Source organism: Numenius arquata, chromosome 7 (assembly GCF_964106895.1).
Source record: "Numenius arquata chromosome 7, bNumArq3.hap1.1, whole genome shotgun sequence".
In the NCBI taxonomy this organism is placed as follows: Eukaryota; Metazoa; Chordata; class Aves; order Charadriiformes; family Scolopacidae; genus Numenius; species Numenius arquata.
In genome coordinates, this window is record NC_133582.1 from 11154462 (window position 1) to 11177002 (window position 22541).

Below are 22541 nucleotides of genomic sequence, written 5' to 3' on the forward strand. Positions count from 1 at the left end.
CTTCAAAGTACTGTTCTCTGAGCCTGTTTTGGTCATTTTACTTTTCTATTATCAAGCTTATTTATAGATTTTTGCAATTATAAAAGAGCCAAAAATAATTAGGAAGTCAGTTTGGGACTTCATGAAAGAACATGAAAGAACAGTAATAGTACATATATTTTATGAGCAGTCCAATTTAGATTGTTCTCAACTTTGGTGTGACTACTTGCAAATGATTGTCCATTTAGATTAAATGTGGAGGTGATTTGGCATTGCTCCTTGAGAGAAAAATGATCAGGTGACAAAGATTCTGTTGCTTACAAAATTTAGACAAAGATAGAACCTTTCCTACAAGAGGAAAAAATACTTAAGTAACCAATGATTCAGTTTCTCTCTCCTATCTCAAGCTTTACTTGCTGTTTGATCATTTAATCTGTTAACAAATCAATTTCATATTATTTATCCAAGTGGAAGCCTGATCTGTGCATATTACGTATCACTCACGGATGTTGTGTCACACATTAGAATCAAAACCTCTATGGTATTTTAATTGTATGCACTGGTCTTCTGTTTCTTGCCCTAACTTCTAGTCATGCATAAATGCTCTGTATCAAACTGCAAATACTTCTGAAGCAACTCTTCAATGTCATTACACACATTGTCATAGGATATAATGGGCTAATAAGGTAGCACATAAACTGCTGCTATAGTTTGAGAGCATCCAAACAATTATCACTCTACAGTGCCAATGAATCCTACCTTGTTTCTGCTATCAGTGGATGTTTCCTGAGATTGTTCACCACAATCTTGGGTGATAATGCACTTATTGACTCAAAGATGGAGATGCATACTTACAGGCACTTCTCCATAGACCTTTTCCTGAAAAATATAATGGAAAATTCAGATGCCAGGGAGTGCATCTGGGTCTTTTCAGACCCTGAATCTGTAGACTTTTTATATAGACTTAATATGCAGAGATATCAGTGAGATTCTTTCCTCTTTCATTTTTCATGTGACTAATGATTATATTTCTTCTTCCTTTTTTAATTTCTTGTACTTCTTCTTCCTAGTTTGTTCTTTTTTTTTTTTTTTTCCTATCACCTTCCTTTCCACTACTTTCTTTTCAGTTCCTCTGCGTTTTTTCCTATCTTTTCAATACACCTCTTCCTTCCAAATTTTGCTCATTACACTGAGGGGATTCATCTCCTAACTACAGCCATAGAACTGTTAGGTATTTTGTCTAAGGCAGTTATCTCAACTCCCTTTATAGGCAACAGAGAATAAGTATATTGACCAAAGTTATTTATACCATGCATTTTATACGTCAGCCTCAGGCGGGGTCAGCCTCCTAGGAGCCTCCACAGATGGAGACTGGACAGCTTGTATAGACCGGATGCCGAACTTTACAACAGTTATAGTTTGACAGCATGTCCCATCTGTTGTAACCATCCCATCATCTTCTTCTGCCCTAAGCTTTAAACTCTTTAGTTTTCCCTTCACTAACCCTAGCTATTGGTACTTGCCCACTCAAGCCTCCCTTTTTCTTCTGCTCCTTCTGCAACTTTAGGAAAAAAACCAACAGTGACTAAGGATCTTGAATCTTATTATTGTTGCCTTCCTTTATCCTTTTCTGCTTTCCCTCTTCTACACGCGAGATCTCAGTGTGTGAGATTAGGCTGTGAATGCTACAAGTATGTAGGCACTGTATGTTTATTTTTTGTATGTCAGGTAGTACATTGTAGATACTCTCTCTTTTTAATAGACATCCTCCCCAGTGTTGATGGGATGGAGCGTGGACCAGAAGCACAGATTTTCACCTGAAACAGAAGATGGCCAACTTTTCCTGGGATGGCTGGGGAACAATCCATGGGTTGCTCACCAAGTTCTGCAGATGTTGACTCTGAAGATGGAAATGTGGGATAATCTTCTAAGGGGATGCTAAGAACATTTCTTCTCCCTGTGATCCTTTCACACTTGTTGTTGTTTTTTTTCCCCAAAGAAAAAGGAATCAGTTTGATCAAATATGCTGTGTTTAATTGGGAAAAAGCAAGGAAAAAAATCTCCATGACAGCTTTATCTTACACCTGTTTTAATAAATTTTCTACACAGATGGTTAGTAAGTTAAACATCATTTTACAAAATGATCAGTAATTAAAAGACATGTTTTATTTAGAAGCAATGTAAATATTTATGACGAGTCATAAAGCTTTTCTGAGCAATTTAAGCCTGACATAACCTTGTTTATCTTTTACATAACTTAAAACATAGATTAAATGCTTTCAAGAAAGTTATAACTGCTTTTTTTTCAGGATGAAATAGAAAAATATTCATGAATATTAAGGACCTTTATTTCAGTATTTCCCAGACACTTCAAAACACTGGGGTTCCAAAAGCCCAGTCAGATAAGTGAAACACTTCACTCACTATTAAATACCGCAGAAATGGCTGTTAAACATCACCTAGTCACACATCAAACAATCAGTTTTCAATTAGGTCTTTTTCCCTTGCCTCAATCAGAGGAAGAATCGAAAACTAGGTTGAGAAGTTCAAGAATCATTTCACATGCAAAGGATGATGAAAGGAAAAGCAGAACATGTTGTCGAGGACAGATGAGGGAGGACAGCAGATAAGCAGAAAACCCTCCTCATTCAAAATAGCTGGGACACTCTAACTTAAAGCCTTGAAGCTGTGAAAAGTCTCACGGGCCTTTACTGATTTTAAGAGCTCAGTCTCAGTTTTGAAGGAGTGATATATTTCTGATGTTTTCTGTCCTGAATTATACTGTCACAGCTGCTCTAACTGTCCTATAGTATAATTTTTCTAAAAATAAGATCATAACAAAAGAGATCTTGTTTGTTATGTTTGAAGCACTTTCGTCTGAATGTTCCACCAGCCAGGCAAAAGTTATTTCAGAATTTTACATCATCTTGCAATGCAAGTATTAAAAAGTATGAAAGCACCCCTCCTGACTTTTCTGTACCGCTCCACTTCCTCCCAAAAAAATGAAACCAGATGACATTTTGGTTTATTTGTTATTAGGAGGAGTGGGAAGAATCTAATGCTATATACATCCTCAGTCCATTATTTCTGTGCCAGCTTGAGTTTCATAATTTAATTCAATTCCAGTAGGGCAGAGCACAGCAATACATTTCATAAAACAGTAAACTATGCAAACATGACATAGAAGTTATAATGCAGTATTCAAATGCATGCTGAGTTGTCATTTTTATAACACAGCATTTTCACCAGAGGGACACTTAATTAAAACCAGGTTCTTTGTATCTGGTATCAAACTAGTACCAACAATTAATTCATTCTAATGCTATTTTTCTATCAGGAGCTAGTCTTTAATTGTGTTGAAAAATGCAGCAGGCACATTTGTTTTGAATTAAAGAAACCATACTAAGACTCAGCAAGAAGCAAAAAGGGGATAACCATTTTGTAGCAGGGGAAAAAAAACCTTGTACAAACTATAGGAGACCATTGTTTTTTGAAGAGAAAGGAGGCTGTCAACATTATACAATATAGAAGATGGACAGGTGTAAAAGGGATCTCTTAACTTTATTGTCAGTAAGTTATTTAATGCTAACAGTATCCTTGCCTAATACGATACACAAATAAAGATGTTCCCTGCCTCTACTCTCTGACTCAGATAAAGAGTGGATTGGACCCAGTAGAAAACACTAAGGCTCACAATGTTGGGTTTGAGGGTTTTCTTTTCTCTAAAATTCACATCTGTGTGTTTAAAGAGAAGCAGTGCTTTAGAAAGCGTTTCAATGAGGACAATGTGATGGGTTTGTAAATAAAGGTGGTAAAAATTTTCCATGTGTTGCAGAGAATGTTGGAAAATACACAGAGAACTGTATATGGCTGCTACTGAGATGAGTTAAGGTAGGGACTGGATGTTCTTAGGCAAGAAGTTAAGCTCAGAAAAGCTTTCACTGGCCTCAGTGAGCTTTGCACAAAAAAACTTTTTTTGCAGGAGATTTCTGTGAACATCTACTGCCAGTTACAACTTGGGATTCCACAAGCAGATGATTGCCCAAACATGAGCCAGAGCATTTTACCTGAGACAGACTCTCCCTTAGTACCTGTGTCTCCTGTCTTAGTGCCCTATGTCACATCCCTGGGGAAACACACAGAGCAGAAAATGTTGGTCCCAGATTCAGGGAGCTTCTCTTCCAGAATCTGAGTGCGGACAGACCTATTCCATTTCACCTGCCTTATATTTCATTATGAAGGTTCTTAGGACATTCTGTATCAGCCCGATTGTGCTTCCTTTGTTTGTACATAGCTCTCATTTGAGTCAAAGGAAGACTAAGAACCAAGCTGGCCTCATCAGCTTTTCCCAGAATCAACATCACAGTGATTTCTCACCAGTCTGTGGCACGTTGTGTCTTCTCTTTCTTTCCAATTCTCTTCTGTGAACTGCTGCTTTTTTCCACAGTTTGCTGTTTAAGATTGACTTGCTTTATGACCTGTTATTGTTCCTGTTCCTCAAATATGTTGTCTTTGTGTTCCTACTTTGAACTAATTGGAAAATGACTGTCTTTTTCTGCCAAAAAGCAGACTAGGTTCACGGGTCAAGTGTTTTTGCTACATCTAACCTCTCAAATCATGCTTTCAGCTGAGAAACCTGTGCTTTTGACAAACACCAGAAAGAAAATCAGGCTGAGAGTCAGGCTACACAGTCTATGTATCACTGTTCGTATTACACACCCTTTGTTCAGTAAATGACTTGTTCTTCATCTCAGGAGTTTGAAATAGTACCATCAGGCTAAAAACTGTAATGTTAATTTAGCAAAAGGAACAAAGACAGACAAAATGAAGGCAGAAATTAAGTACCTGTGTCAAAGAGTATAGGTTGAATCTGATTGCCCCTTTCTGCCATCTCATCTAGGCACCTAGTTGCCTGGCATCCAGGATTTTGACAACACAGCTTCAAATCACTTTTGTGGTTACAAGTGGAGAAGATATACAAGACCAATAGTTAATTTTTTTATAGACCTGGTTTACTTGAGCAGTTCCTTTAATTTATTTTTGGTTTCATGTTCATATATTTTCATTGTCAAGCTGCCAATAGCAGTTTATTTATGCCCATGGTAAGTTCTGACCAATGCATTTGGGCAGAAAGACATCTCAGAATAACGTTTCCAAATCTGCTGCAGGCTGAATAGTCAATGAAAACATTTCATCTCTCACAGTGCTCTAGTAAACACTGGTGGCTAACCAACTGGGAAACAGCTCTGCAGAGGACCTGGGGATCTAGTTTTGGTCCCTTTGGTACAAGACAGCCATGAACTTACTGAAGGGCAACCAAAATGATGAAGGGACAAAGCATCTGTCATATGAGAAAAGGCTGAGAGAAATGGGGTTGTTCAGCATGGAGCACAGAAGGCTCATGGGGATCTGATCAATGTGTGCAAAAACCTGACTGTGGGGGTTAGAAAGACAGAGACAGACTCTTCCAAGTGTAGCCCAGTGACAGAATAGGCAATGAGCACAAACTGAAATTCTATTTAAACATACGAAAAAGCTTTTCTACAGTGAAGGCATCCAAGCACTGGCACAGGTTTCACAGAGAGGTTGTCGAGTCTCCATCCTTGGAGATACTCAAAACCCGACTGGACACAGCTGTGGGCAACTTGCTGTAATTGACCCTTCTTTGAGCAGGGGGTTTGGACTACAGATCTCCAGAGGCACCTTCCAACCTCAGCTCTCCTGTGATTCTGTAATTTATTTTTCCAATGAAAAAGAAACATTTCTATAAACACCAAACTTTTCAGTAAAAATTATAATAAAATAAATAACTTCATGTAAAAGTTCTGATAGAAATTTCCAGTGCCTGGTTTTCAAGAAGACAGCATTTTTTAGGAATTTCTGTGTTGCTTTGTAGAGGGAATAGATATAAATCTAATCTATTTTTGTTACTCAGAGAATTTAATACAACAAGGTTGAATTTATTATAAGGGAAAGCAGAGTAAATTTACTGTCTGTGTAGGCAAACATGCACAAAAGAGCATAAGCAAGTAATTATGTAATGCTCTGATTTGACATGCAAGTAAGTATAAACTAATACTGACTTGAGCCTCCTAATCATGTTCACACTGATTCAAATGAAAATGTATGTTTTCTATTACAGTGATTTTACCACTGATTTAATGGAATTTCTCTCCAGCTAAGAGTGATTATTAGTCACAGAAGTGTCGTAATGCTGTGACCCTTTCAAACTTTTGCTATGAAACAGTTGTTATTGCATTTCTAATGTCCAAATAGTTGCAGTTGGATTCACATAATTTGACAATTATCTTGCAACAGAATGTCCATATGCAATTTAGAGCTTTCTTATGATGTTCGTTTTCAGAAATACAACAGACAGTTCCTAGTCTATTGATTGGAGTAAGCTGTTACTGTTTTAGAAATATTATCATAGAATCATAGAATGGTTTGGGTTGGAAGGGATCTTGGAGATCATCTAGTTCCAACCACTCTGCCACGGGCTGGGAAATATTCCTGTCCACAGATTTGACAGGATCATTTACAATAATACTCAACAACACAAACAGACAAAGCTAAATCATTTAAAGACTGATTGTTATTCTTAAACATTTTATACTATTTATCCAACTGTAATGCATTTTTGAACAGATAATACTGTATAATCCTTTATTGACATTGCATTCCTAGCAAGTGGTTAAAGGACTCCTGTTCTGTTATTTATAATTAATCTTGTTGGTTTAAGTTGTTTTTTACCCTATGCTTTTTACACAGGTAAAGCTCTAGGGAAAACCCATATTAACAGGCCTATATATGATCTCTGCAGTTAGGTATCTTTTCTACCAATATCAGTGATAAAAGTCAGGTGCAAACATAATATGTAGTCTATCATTATCTCTGAAACAAAGTGGGACAGATTATTAAGAATTATGCTAATAAATTTACCTGAATGTTCTTTATATTCACAATGAAATATTTGTAGAAGAAACAAAAGGTGTTCTCAAAGATGGCAATAGATAGCCCTGATATTCCTATTCCTACTGCTTGAAAATGCACTATTGCACATATTCAGATGTGCAGGGCTACAAATATGCTGTAGATACTGTTTCGCTCACAAGATTTTGCTTTACTGTAATTTTCTTCATCTTCTTCCTGTGTCAGACTCATCCTAGACAGAATAAATTCTAAGGACAGGTGAGTAGAGACAGATGAGCATTAAATACACAACACTTTTGCTTAAATCAGCATTCGCTGATGACTGAAACTAGTGACAATGAGTAGCAACAGGGTTGGAGACACTGGCCCACAAGTTATTTGTTGCTTTGCACACACCGGGGACTGAATACCAGTAGTGAAGAAATTGCAGTCAAAAATTTGCCACAGCATATCCCTGCGCTCCCAGTGAGAAGAGATTTTTCCAGGTTCCTGTAGACTGATATTAATCTGTTAGCAAAGTTTGCATGGATAGCTTTGCCACATTCAGCACAATGATGAAATGTGGAGGTAGAGTTGTACTCTGAAGTGACATAAGTGCATTAATATTGTATGTCCAGCAGCAGCTGCTCTGGCGCTAGGGCTGTTAATAGATCTTTGACTTTTTTAGTACTTAGCAAATAATAATATTTAAATTCCTTAGACATAATGAAGATAAGTCTTCTTTTTCTTTTTTTTTTTTTTTTTGTACAGACACAGTTAGGGAAGTTGGTCAACTGCCAGTTCAAGAGAAATACTAAACATGAGAAGTACTTTAGACATACATTAGCTATATAGATTAGATAGCTTGAAAGCTCCTTTCCTTACTGTAGGATAACCAAGGAACTTGGTCAACATCCAATTCAAGATATTTATTTGACTTGCTGCAAGCTGCAAAGGGATATAAAATACCCCATAGCATTTGGGAATATGGAACTAAAATAGCCAAGCCAAAGAAAAAATACACTTGTGAATATCAGCAGTCAGGAGTCATCCATCACTGATGCAGAACCTCAGAATCTTGACAGCCTGAATTGATTTGCTTTGATATTTGTAGCCAGACCTTGCTCCTGAAAGAATGAAACAGTCCTCTCTGATGCTGTAGTTGTGATAACAAAGTAAATGGCTTCATCTTGCCAAATCCTGTGAATACCCCTAAAAATCATAGAATCATAGAATTATTTAGGTTGGAAAAGACCTTTAAGATCATCAAGTCCAGCCATTAACCTGGCACTGCCAAGTTCACCACTAAACCATGTCCCTAAGCACCACATCTACACATCTTTTAAATACCTCCAGGAATGGTGACTCAACCACTTCCCTGGGCAGCCTGTTCCAATGCTTCAGATGAAGAAATTTTTCCTAATATCCAATCTAAACCTTCCCTGGAGCAACTTGAGGCCATTTTCTCTTGTCATATTGCTTGTTATTTGGGAGAAGAGACCAAACCCCACCTCGTTACAACCTCCTTTCAGGTAGTCGTAAGAGAGCCATAAGGTCTCTCTCCCCTCAGCCTCCTTTTCTCCAGACTAAACAACCTCAGTTCCCTCAGCTGTTCCTCACAGGACTTGTGCTCTAGACCCTTCACTGGCTTTGTTGCCTTTCTTTGGACACACTCCATCTCCTCAATGTCTTTCTTGTAGTGAGGGGCCCAAACCTGTATGCAGTACTCGAGGGGCAGCCTCACCAGTGCCGAGTACAGGGGAATGATCACTTCCCTAGTCCTGCTAGCCACACTATGGCCTTCTTGGCCACCTGTGCACACCTCTGGCATGACCCAGCACTAACCTTGTTGATTCTCATACCATTGGTCTTGGCCCATTGATGCAGCCTGTCCAGATCCTTCTGTAGAGCCTTCCTACCCTCAGTCAGATCAACATTCCCACCCGGCTTGGTGTTGTCTGCAAACTTACTGAGGGTTGTCCTTGTCAAACTTTATTTTCAGTGTCAAAACACATATAATGCCCAGAAAGCCTTTTAGGCCTTAAGTCATGTTGGTTTGTGGATTTTACTAACTTGGGTTTAGGTCAAATTTTATATACTATTCTGAAAGACACATATCTAGTTATAGGTTCACTAAAATATATTTTGTCTTCTTCAGTATCCTGACCTGGTCTCAGAGGTTCAGGGTAATGTCCCAACCTTTGCTCCCAATGCTTTTCCTCTTGCTGAGAGGAAGACCTAGAAACACAGTATCTCTCCCTCTTTCCTGGGAAGGACCCACAAGGTAAACCACCACCTTCGTAGAGCTGAACATCTGAGGAACCGGGAGGGCACTCTGCATCACCAAATGCACCTGCTTCACAGTCAAGATGTCCAGCCAGTCTTCTACTGAAAATGTCTTTGGCTTAAGGAGAAGTAATCAGTATGATACTGAACTCAGTCCAAGTGGTATAGGACTCGATCTATGTAATGTTTAATTTTGGCTCTTTGGTCAGAGACGGCCAGAATATTTCACGGTATCTGCATAATAACTTTCCATGGTTTCTCAATAGATATGGTCTGGTCTTAAACCGCAGCTGAATTATGTAGTTGTGTGTTTTGTAACTCAAAAGAGCCTGACAGGTAGGTGAATAAGGAGGCTAATCACTTTGCTGTAAAGAAGAAAAATATGTATATTTTCTCATGCTTAGTGGAGTGTAATAGATATCCTAGATGATAAAAGCTCGCAGTTGTAGAGTAGTTAAACCAGGGCTGGTCAGTTTAAATGAATTAAAACCCCTTTAATTCCTCTGAGGCCTCTCGATTTCTGTTCAGATTTAAACTGTAGTCACAGCCTCCTGTTAACTAATACGCATGCTGTGGATTTTCCATCCTATTCATCACAAATTCCTGCAGTAGTGGGAATGGGGGAGGGGGAGGGGAAGGACTTCAGCTCAGTTATAAATCGCCAAGAAATGACTGACAAATACCAATGCAGACCTTTGCACAGCCCTATGCTGGAGATGGCACATTGCCAGTCAGGCTGCAGATACACATGGTGTTACCTCTGAGCAATTTTAGGGAAATGATATGTTTATTCTAAATTAAGGAGGGGATTAAAATGGTGCTCTTGCAGTTTCAGTTGTAAGACAATGGAAAAACTATTTGAATTGCCTTTTCCTGTTTTATTTCATATGCAAATAAGGAAAGGGAATGAAAAAAAAACCACCAAGAAAGTTCAATATCCTACACTGTGAAAAATAAAAAAGGTAATGAAATTTATTTAGTTTATTCTAAATGTGTCGTGCATTTAGTGTTCCTTCTCCAGGCTTCAGTCATATTTTGAAATTTTTGTATGAAATATATTTGAATTCCAGAGTATTTTATATTTCTGAAGAAAACATTTTTTCCTGATTTAAAAACGTAATTTCGAAACCACTTACATCTAATTCATGGTATATGTTGTATATTTATTTAATAATGTCTCTTTAAATTCAGTCATTTATCTGATTTATGTACACAGCTGTCTGATCACAGTTTCGTACTTGCCATGTAGCTACAACTATGCAACATGAAACTTAAATTATAATTCTTCAAGTCTGTGTCATTTTTTTTGATAGTTACAACAGGACAGGATGAGCATGCTGTAACATAGACATTAATATGTGTTGATCTACTTAACTGACCACAGTAATATACGAAATCTCAATTGTGGAGGGAAGATTTCAAGAAAAAGTCAAGAAACAGAGTCTAGCTCTGCACACTGCTCTCCTAAGATACACATGTAATATTATGGCACACAGGATACACAGCTCACACTGTCAAAAATATCATACCTATTACAATTCTGGGAAAATATTAGTCTTGTTTTTTCCTGTGAATCATTGTCAATTTTTTAAAAATCACTAAAACAGGATCAATTCTTTGCAAAACAATTGCCATTTTTTCCAATCAGTTTTATTTATGCTGATAGCAGAAAAATGAATGAATTAAAAAGAATATAGAACTATTTTCAGGGTTCAAAAAATACAGAAAGGAAGCATTCAAGTCACAATCCCTTTCATCTCTTGCAGCTTACTGATCACAGACAGAAGGGAAAAATGTGGAACATATTCCAGATTTCCTACTTGACCCTGTTGTTTCTGTGCCAAGAGGAAAATAAGTAAAATATTATGTAAAATATTAAACATTATGAGCCAAATATTCTTTAGGGGGGTTGGAGGAAAGACAGCCAAAAGAAAATGATTTTCAGTAGGGGTAATGGTATCAACTTCCTTTCCAAAACACTTTGGAATACATAGCTCAAGAGTGACAAGTATCTTTAACAATAAAAAAACCCCCAATAAATCCACTCGGGATTCTTAGAAAACTGACTATTCAGCAGAAATTACAAACATAAAGGAGGGCAATTTCAGTCAAATTTCCAAAGAATTAAACCCACTGGATTTCACAGGTGATGAAAGTGAAGTGTTAATTACTAACCAGATTGCTTGAGTGTTCCTTCTCTTCATATCACAAATACGGCTCTTGGAGTTACACAAGCCGATGCTTGTTCTCACTGGAGTTCAGAATAAGCCAAGCATAGGGATCTTGACGGCAAGTTTAGTTATGCCAATGCCATCTTGTTAGTTTTCCTTCTCCCTGTGAACAGGTGCCGGACAAGGATAGATAATTATCACTGGTACAGGCTTCCTAGAGAGGTGGTCGATCGCCCAAACCTGTCAGTGTTAAGAGGTGTTTGGACAATGCCTTTACCGTGCTTTAAGTTTTGGTCAGCCCTGAAGTGGTCAAGCAGTTGGACTAGATGGTTGTGGCAGGTCCCTTCCAACCTAACTATTCTATTCTGTTTGAGTGCCATCAAAACCCACATAATGGGCAACAAGGGGATCAGGCCTAGTCAGCATGGGTTTATAGAAGGCAGATCCTGCCAGATGAACCTGATCTCCTTCTATGACAAGATAACCAGATTATTGGATGAGGGAAAGACTGTTGATATTGTATACCTGGACTTTCGAAAAGCATTCGATACTGTCCCCCATACAATTCTTGTGGAAAAACTGGCTTCACACGGCCTGGATGAGCATACAATCCGCTGGGTCAAGCAATGGCTGACTGGAAGGTCCCAAAGAGTGGTGCTCAATGGATTTAAATCCAGCTGGCGGCCGGTCACAAGTGGTGTGCCTCAGGGCTCAGTGTTAGGACCATTTCTGTTTAATGTCTTTATTGATGATCTTGACAAGGACATAGGGTGTATCATCAGCAAGTTCGCAGATGACACCAAGTTAAGCCAGAGTGTTGATTCCCAGGAGGATAGGGAAGCTCTACAGAGAGACCTAGATAGATTGGAGCATTGGGCCAAAATCAATGGTATGAGTTTCAACAAGGACAAGTGCCAGGTTCTGCACTTGGGCCACAATAACCCCGTGCATTGCTACAGGCTTGGGGAAGTGTGGCTGGAAAGCTGCCTGGAAGAAAGAGACCTGGGGGTTCTAATTGACAAGTGGCTGAATATGAGCCGGCAGTGTGCCCAGGTGGCCAAGAAAGCCAACGGCATCCTGGTTTGTATTAGAAATAGCGTGACCAGCAGAAGTAGGGAGGTGATAGTGCCCCTGTACTCAGCACTGGTGAGGCCACACCTGGAGTATTGTGTCCAGTTTTGGGCACCTCAATACAAGAGAGATATCAAGGTGCTGGAGCGAGTGCAGAGGAGGGCAACGAAGCTGGTGAAGGGCCTGGAAAACAAATCATATGAAGAGCGGTTGAAGGAGCTGGGACTGTTTAGTATGAGGAAGAGAAGGCTGAGGGGAGACCTCATCACTCTCTACAACTACTTGAAAGGACACTGTAGAGAGGTTGGTGCTGGTCTCTTCGCACAGGTAACTAATGACAGAACAAGAGGGAATGGCTTCAAGCTCCAAGAGGGTAAGTTTAGACTGAACATTAGGAAAGAATTTTTCACAGAAAGAGTGGTCGGGCATTGGAATAGGCTACCCAGGGAGGTGGTTGAGTCACCATCGCTGGATGTGTTTAAGAGACGTTTAGATGTGGTGTTGGGGGATATGATATAGGGGAGAACTTTGTAGAGTAGGGTAGGTGGTTGGACTCGATGATCCCAAGGGTCTCTTCCAACCTGGATGATTCTATGATTCTATGATTCTATTTTACTGGGACAAAAATATCTTGCATTTTAACAGTGAACAACAAATGTAAGAACTGAAATATAACAAGTCAGCAGGCATAGAAAACCACCACTTAATATTAATTTTATTTATTCAGTTTGTTAAGGTGATTTTTTTTTGTTTCTTTAGATCATATAAATCCAATTCAAAATAGACATTGTGAGCCCATTTTACTTGATGCCAGGAAAACCTACAGGTTCAAGAAAAGAGAGGAAGAGGAGTTATCAAGGTATTTGTTTTCCTTTTCATTTCACGTTTTCCTTCTGGAAATGAACAATACTCAACTGTCTGGCATCCCTGGCTGATTACTTGTAGCACCCATCAGACATCATCAGAAAGGGATTTGGCTGACAGTGGATTAGCAGCTCTGCAGGTTTATTTATGGAGGAAAACCTGTTTGACCAGTGCCATGGAGATGACCAAGAGCAGAAGTGGATAAATTGGTCTTCAATATTAGGAAGACTGGTAGACATATATTAAAACCCAACATCGGGTAAGTGGCTTTGAAAAGGCATACGAAAAGGACTTGACACTATGGAAACCTCCAGAAAGCTCCTAAGACAGCATGTGGACAAGGAAAGTCACTTTACATTCTAAGGTCTACATGGGCTACTTGGGTATGAGAGGAAGAGTAGCAGAAGAAAGATCAACAAGGTCAGAAGGCGGAGGTGTTAAAGGGGTTTAATTAAATACCAGCCTCCAACATCCATCAAGAGAAACTGACTTTGCCATCACCTTGAAATCCAGACAGCCCCTGTTTTGTTTATTCCTTTTAGTCATGAACAGAGATGTGCAGATGCATCAGACTTTAAAACCGAGGTCTGGTTTAAACCATACATATTATTCAACACACATGTATCACACAGACCTGCTGGAGAGTTTAACACAATGTAGAAGGAGTCAAAATTTTAATATGCATTGCCATAAATCATGTTTAATTTTGGCAAGGAAAGTCCACTCTTCCTAAGGGCTGTCAAATTCTTTGGATATTTTGACTGTGTATATTCAAATCAACAACTTAGAAAAATGAGTAGTGTATCTGTAGTATTACATAGCACGGCCAGGCATAATGCATGGAGGCAATGTGAGAGCTCCCCGTTCATCTCTGCCAATGTCTCCTAGGCTGAGCAGAGCAGGCCAAGATGCAAGGAGATTCCATGAGCTGGAAAATCTCTTGGCCTTTAAGATCAGGTCAGGAAATGTATTGGTACTTGTTGACAAAGAATGAGCCCTAATTTTGAGTCAGATCTCTTGAAACTGAAGTCTATGCAACACGTGACATGTTTATTCAGCCAGGCTAACCCAGAAAGCATAGCCTTAAAGATTTATTTCACTTTATTTTAATTTGCATTCAACAAAGTGTATCACAGGCAGTTGCTACTTATCTTTGTTTCAGCGGAGGGACCTAAATCAGCAGAATTTTATTCATAAGTTACTATTATTTAAGCTTGTTTGGGAACAGAGACAACTATATCTTAATAATTTGTCAAAGTGGACAACTTCTACTCAGGCTAATAAATATTTCTGAAGAAGTGACCTGATCATCCCTGTGGTCTATTGACTACTTCTGAGAGATGTGAGAAAAAAAATTTAAAAGAAAACTGACTAACATGTCAGCTTCATTTTTCATACTGAAGAAAAAGTTAATTAAGACACATCATTTTCTCAAGATGTCTCCAGGTGAAAAATGTTTGAAAACAATCACATGTAGTCTACAATCACATTTCTGGTTGCATTCTTTCCAGAATAAATGATAAAATCTCACATATTTAACACTGGGGAACTGACTAATCCCATTATGGAATTATCATTCTCCATTTCTTGGATTTCTAAAAATGGTATTATAATTCAGCAAATCAAAAATATATGCATTTGAAAGCAAATTCTTGGACAAAGAAATAGGTGGTAGTAGTTTTTTACTTTATTTCTAAATAATTTTTTTCTTAAAAAATGCAAATTTTTAAGTGGTATTTAAAAACCATATTCTTTCATGAATACAATATTTTCGTATAAGGTAATGAATATGACAATTTTCAAGTAGGTTTAAATACACTCAGCAAGATTTGTTTCTTCTCAGCAAAGTTGTATGGAATATGGTAGATGATAGATGGTAGTTGGTAGGTAGATGATAGATGGATAAATAGGTAGATATGCTTGTGACTAGAGCTTTTTCCAAAGAACTTCAAAAAAAACCTCTTGAGGTGAAAGACATTCTGTGTGTTTTAGCAAAGGAAGCACAATCAGAAGGTATACAAAAACATGAACTAACAAAACAGGATATTGTTACTGATTTTCTTCAGAGGGATTACGGTATACACATGTAACCCTAACTTGTTCATCTTTATGATTTGCAGTTCTAACCTGCACTTTTAACCTCAGAAATGTTGTCTAGCTGCATCACGGCATGTTTGCTAATATGCCAGTTCATCCTTGCTTAATGAGATAAGCTGTATGATTTCAGGTACAATGTCTTCTTATGATGCTCCACAACCCAGCAAACTTTTTTGATGGGCTGGGAAGAAATTATTTTCGCTCTGTTGTGCTACATGTTTGTTTGAAGCATTACTACACTCTCAAAAACCTGAAATACCCATACAAACACAAAGAAAAAGTGTCTACAATAATTTTTGATTCAACTACACGGAAACAAATGCAGCAGCAGAAATATAGCAGCAAGATTCATCAGAGACTAGAAACACCTGGAGAGTTGTAAAGAAAATGAATAAATAGTGAACAGCAACAAAATATGGCATCATGACATCACATCCTAATTGCACTTGAGGCAATGCTCAGAAAGCACTACACAGTTGTGCATTTCCTACTGGCTCAACCAAGTATTCAATCTTGTTCAGGAAAGTGGCTGATAAAGGTTCTATACTAACGGAAAGCTTTGTAATAGTCCATCCTTGGTGATACAACAAAACTGACCCTGCCATCCAATAGACACCCAGTGGCTCCTCACCACAGCAGCACAAAGCGGCTAAAGAGGAACAGAGTGGAAAAGGGCTATTTCTGGACTATATATGATGATTTATATGCCATCAACAGCAAACATCCCTCCAGAAGTGTTGGCAATCGCTGGGACTTTTTACCAATTTTGGAGTGACGCGGTGGACCTACTAGAGAACCTGACAATCTAAATATGTGCAAAATTAATGTAAAATGTCTTTACTTCCTTTCTTTACTTGATGTTGCCTTGGTGAAACATGGAATATTCTTAGAAATACGCTTAGAAAATCTCATAAATATGAAGACAGAAAAAAACCAGAACATGCAGGTAACTCTACTGACTTACTGGTTGCTTTTCTTGCCTCCTAGTTCATATTTTGGAAGCTAAATATGTAACTAATGTTTCTGTCCTGTATTTGCACTAAAATTACAGTACTGGGACAATTAAGGTTGGATTTTTTCCCTTCAGAAAACCAAAACCTTTTGTTTTAATCACAAGAAATGGCAGTATGTCACACAGCAGGTAATAATTTAAGATGGGAAAAAATCAGATATTGAAAATTATGTGGGCAGCATTAAATATTTGCTCTAAATTAAGAGTGGAGCTTTTTTAAAAATTTTATCCCTGTTTTTCATTAGTTTTGTTCTCGTCTTCTGTTAAACTTCTAATCAAAAAAGCCAAAAGATACTGACACACTGAAGAAAGGCCAATAGCTCACTCTGGCTTCTTGCTTCTAGACTTCATGTAGAAATTTGAGAGAACTTTGGAGCCAGCTTTGCTCAAATGATGGAAAGACTGACAGCAGCTCCTTTCCCTTGTAAAAACCCTCAGCCAGCATGAAGCCTACTTAGTACAATAAACAACACAGTGTGAACTATTTTTGCAGGTGAGATGTCCTGCTGGTGGCCCACCCATAAATCAAGGAAACTGCCTAACAGCAAGGGAAACAACCAGAGCTAAAAGAAGGGGAAATGAAGTGTTGCACAACCCCCTACTGATTGAAGGTCACAGACCCGTTGAGACTGACAATTTATTATAATTTATTAGTGTTGCATTTCTTCTTTAAACCAGCAGGAGCATCAGAATCCAAGCGTATGAATTCTGACAACCGGAAGAAGAATAAAAGGTCTTTAGATGATGTGCAGCGTGTGTATGAAGTAAAGGGAAATAAAGTAAAGGTAAGCAATTCAGCCAATTTGGTTTTGACAAAAATAAAGTTTGAATAATGGATGAAAAGCAGTATTTGTAAACATCTTGAGGTGGGCATAAAACATGCCAGAAATCATTAAACACGCAGTCATTAATAGAAATGTGCCAAAATTTATTTTTCAGCAATGGCTGGTACTTGATATTTGATCTGATATGAAAGACCTCATGGAATTATTACTGTAAATGCTAATTCAATGAACCCAATCTTCGGTGTTATTAGACAAGAGATTAGGTCCATGTGAAGTCAGTAGCAACCCACATTTTTGAAAGACCGTTTGGACTCAGTTTTGAAGTCCTTCATGTAGGAAGTTCTTGAAGTCCAGAAATGACTGAACTTCTCTGATCACGTATTAAAAGTTTTCAACTGACCTCAGCTTCCATAACTCCATGTTCATTTGTCATGTAAAGAGACAATCCATGAGCTACAGAACATCAGCAGTGTTTCTTTAACAAAGGAGCGGGGAGAAATGCTCTAACTTTTATGTATTTTTTTAAAAAAAGTTCCTAACAAAGGAAAAATTATTTTCCTACCTTTCTTAGCTTTTTCCCTCATTTAGATACTATATTAACTAGTAAGTACTGCTGCTCATGAAGTATTGGAAGTAGGAAACTCCACATTTCTGACCCAAAAGTTGTGATTTTTGGAGTTAAGGTAGACTCTGTGTAGTCACAGAATCATTCAAAATAGAATAACAAAACTAGCCAAGTGAAAATTCACTAGCTTCACACGGCTGGACTGATAAATCCTAAAGATTTCCTGGGAATGAAACACGAATATCAAAGTCATGTGTTGGGGAACATTTTTTTAATCAGTCATACCATTTTAAAAACTCCTAAACCAGAACAGTACAGTGCCCCTCAGGAAAAGGAATGATCAAAAGAACAAACCCCTCTGGCACATATAAATCACCCCACTTAATGGATTACTGGAGGGTTCTTATATTCGGGTGATGAGGGCAGTTTAAAAATACAGTTTGACCATATGGTACAATGTCTCATAAGATGGTAAGATGTCAGCTTCGTCTCTTTGGCTGCAGATCCCAAATTCAGCTTGTTCCCACTTCCACCAAAGTTCAAATGACCTTCTGTTATAACTTAAATCGCTTTGATAGTGAACTACCTCTTTCTGTCTCTCTGTTCTTTTACTGAAATTTGGACCTGTAACAGCTATTTCCCTGATACATTCTTACTTATCAAAGTGCTCTCTTACCCTACTTACTTTCCCACTTGAAGTGATCAGTTCTGAACTTGGAAATGCCATTTCTTAGAGCATGCTCCTTTAAGCAGGTACAGATGGCAAGTCCATCAGTGAAGTTCAAACCAGAGGTCAAGAGAGGAAAAGGAAATTACCCCTGGTACTCATCTCAAACTCTGCCCTCTTCCACTGTCTTCTCTGACTGCTGGTAAATTTAGCTCATCATTTCCGCAACCAGCACCCAGCTTAGCCAGTGACAGTGGGAAATCAATATATCCACCACATTTGACCTTATCACCTTTAAAACAGTATCTTACAAATCATTCAGGATAAACAGTCATGATCACAGAGTTAGTAGAGAGGTCAACTAGTCTAAAAGCAGAATCAACTATACCTAAACCATTCCTGGCAGATGTTTGTCTAATGTTTTCTTAAAAACTTCCAGCAACTGAGACTCCTTAGCTTCCCTCAGAAATCTCTTCCACCATGTAATTATCCTTATTGATAGAAAATCTCTTCTCATGTCTAACCTAAATCTTCCTAGCTGCATTTTCGCATTCTATTTCTCACCCTAAAGATCAATGGATCAAAGTCCTAAATAATGCCTGGAGAACATTTTGTAAATCTCACCTTTGCAGCAGCCTTTCACATATTTGAAGACTTACATCAACCACTCAAGTTTTCTGATCCTTGTACTCCACCATCCTAATTCTTTCTTTAAAGCCACATTTTCTAGGTTTCTGATCAATCTTTTTACTCTGCTTTGCCCTCCCCTTCTTTTGGTCCACAAACTTCTGGAAATATGGTGCCTCTAATTGGATGCAGTAATGCTACAGCTGAGGCCAGTATTCGGCAGAGCAGCTGGTTTACATATAATACTCATGTTTATACATCCTGATACAGTGTTTGCTTTTTTAAAAATATTTTTGGCAGAAGTTTAACATTGAGAATACATGCTTATTTTGTGGTCCATTCTAGTTCCTAGGCTCTTTTCTGCAGAACTGCCAGCCAGGTGGAGATCCATCTTTGTGAAATGACACAAAACCAGGGGATACCTCCCTTCTGTGTCAGAGGACTCTGGTGTGAGGAAATACTGGGCTGGTTTGACGATTTGTGTTAGTTGTTACTTAATGGATTATTGCCTTCAACTTGCTTACACGCAATGTGTTTATTTATTCATTCCCTCCTTTCTCTGCAACCCTAGTAATGACAACTGTTCAGTAACTTCTTCCTCTAGCAAAAAGAAGACAGAGTTAGCTTCCTCACCAGCCTTAGGCCATGATTGATGTGTGCCTTATATGGGCATGTCTCTTTAGAAAAAAAAAAAATCTGATGGATAGAAGATGTTTACCTCTCTCACATCAGTAAAGACAAATGGAGATATTTTCTAAAGGGGGTCTAAATGACCTAGAAACTCAGGTCCTACTAATTATATCTCAGAGCCCAGCAGTAAGTCCTTGTTCTAGTAACCCCACTGATTTAAACCAGTTGTGGGGCAGAACTGAAGGAAGAGGCCCAGAGACGTTTTATGTGCAAATAATACAGTCTGCAGTAGTAGTCCAAAAACTGAAGAATTTACTCAGATATTTCCCAAACAGAAACATATTAAGCTGTTTCCGATGAATCAAGAAGAGTTTTAACTTTCAGATATCCAAAAGAATGCTGTTTGATTGCTTTTATTGTTTAGACTGTGTTACCTTGTAGCAGTAGTCGGTGCACAGGGAACAATAAGAAACCCTACACAAGACACACAGAGGACAAAGAAGTACGCAGAAAACAAAGAAAAGTTATTTCACGGCTTAGTCAAGAAGAACGTGCAGTTACAGAGACCTCTGCTTTCAAAAGCTTTTTTACTTCATATTCTGGATATTTGGACCCATGCTCACCTGCCCAGCTTTAATTCATTTGAACTGATATGTTCAGACTTGGCACGCATACTCTTAACTTTCTTCTGGGGTCAGTTAAGAAAGGGCAAAATAATTATTCAAAATTTCTAAGATCTGAATCGTGGCCTCGAGGTATTAATCTCTATTAATTATGCATCTGCCTTATACATTAGTAGTCTTTGTGCTCAGAACCTCCCTAGTCTAATACTAGTTTTCCAACTTCCTAGGGACTTCAACTGTAGATAGATTGGCAAACATGAAAATGAAATAAAACATGGGGAGGAAAAACTTACTGTGAAGAAAAAACAAAGGACTTTTTTTTTTCTCCAAAATTTTACCCTATCATCTAAATTTCTACGTCCACCAGAGCTTCGCTTTGTAGCAGAAAAGAAAAACTTATCATCTAGCTACCTGGTTTTAAGAGACATTGCATTCCCTATGTGACGTATACCTACTAACCTGTGACGCTGAGCTGTGCCAATAGAGCTGGATGCTGATAGATCTCACACTAGACTGACTAGTAAAGTTAAGAAGCTCATCCAGCTCATCCTCCATCCAAATGTTTCTGTGTCACCTGGTCAGAAATGTTATGACAACACAACATTGTGGGAGACTAAAAAGCATTAAGCAAACTATTCTGATTGGAGGGGCACTTTTTTTTGAACATGTTAGCTTGCAAAAAAAAGATGGATTCAGAGTTGCCTAAAAGTTTCTTTTTACAAATGTCATCAAAATAAAAGCTTTGCTTTTCACATGAATAGCCCTCTCATGTTGAAGTATCAAGGTATTTTCAAAGGATTAAAATGATTACACTGATTTTATTTGATTTGATTTGATTTCTCTTTTTCTAATCAGTTCACAGAGGTTTTACAAGTTGGTATTTCATCAAGAGTCAAAGTCAGGAAGGTTTCACTGTTGCTGTAAGGATTAGAAAAAAAACAATTGACCCAGACCTGCTTTTGAGCACTTCTGATTACTTCATTTCGTATTTTTTTGTCCATTTTTTTTCCTGATGCAAACTTATTTTTACAGAACTTATTTCCATTATTTCAACATACGCATTTATTGTCTGAACAACTACAAACATCCTCACTCCCCCCATCCCTAATTACTGCTTTGAAGGTACCATTAAGTCATGCGTGAGGCTTAATTTGCGACTGGGGAGATAATTCTTAGTGTGACCTGGAGCACTCATCAGTGTTTAACACCTAGTGAATTCTTAGAATAAACTTTTGAAGTGTTATGGATTGGTCTGCTTTTTCTACCTCTAATTCAAGGATGAACATAGTCAGCACAGTACTGAGTGATTTTGAAAAATCAATCTCACTAGAAATTTTTCCAGTAAAATACATCAAACTCTAAAGTCTTGCACACTGGAAATGGAAATGTTTGCATTTTTGCTTCGCCTCTGCTCAGGGAAGAGCAGTTATGATTAAACTACTTATATTCACTAGTGAAGATCTAAATTTACAAAGCCACAAGTATGGGGATACTTCCAAACAAATTCAACCTCGCTGAAAATGTCACTCAGAAATATGAACAAGTCTGTTTTACTCTGCCTGTGAAAATCCAACCACCAAACATTCTGCGCAGTAAACTTAAGTTTTCATTCATACAACAGCAAACAAAGCGTGTATTGTAATGACTTTTGATCCTATAATCCACACCAGAGCTCAGAGGTGAGCTAGCAATTTGTAGAGCTTTCTCCCTGAGCCTTGCTGCCACTTTTCTGCTATTCAAGTACACACTGTCCTGGTGGCTGATCCAAATTACAGGTATGGCAAGAAGCAAGAGACCTTACAGAGCATATTCTGAAAACTTCAAACACCATCATTTTTTACCAATTTTTAACCCTTTTTTCTCCTAAGGAAAATTTCTTGTCTTACTTTTAAAATTGTCATGTGGTTCAACATAACATTATGCCTGCCAGTAAGTCAGCATAAAAGTGGAACAGCAATGAAAAAGCACCTTTTTCACATGCATTATCACTTTATTTCACACAAAATAGTTTCTTTTCTTCTGTTAGAATTTTCAGTCCCCAAAATCTCAACATCGGCACTAAAGCACAAGACAAAATCTTAAACTGCAGTGCATTTCAACTTGTGAACTGCTGTGTAAATCTATTTTCAGGCATTTCACTGCAATATTCATTAAAAATCTGAGTAATGTTTGATTTTCATATTTTACTGAAATTAAGTTGACTACAAGGAGAAAGCACCTCTTATGGAACTTTGGTTATCAAAGGCAGCATT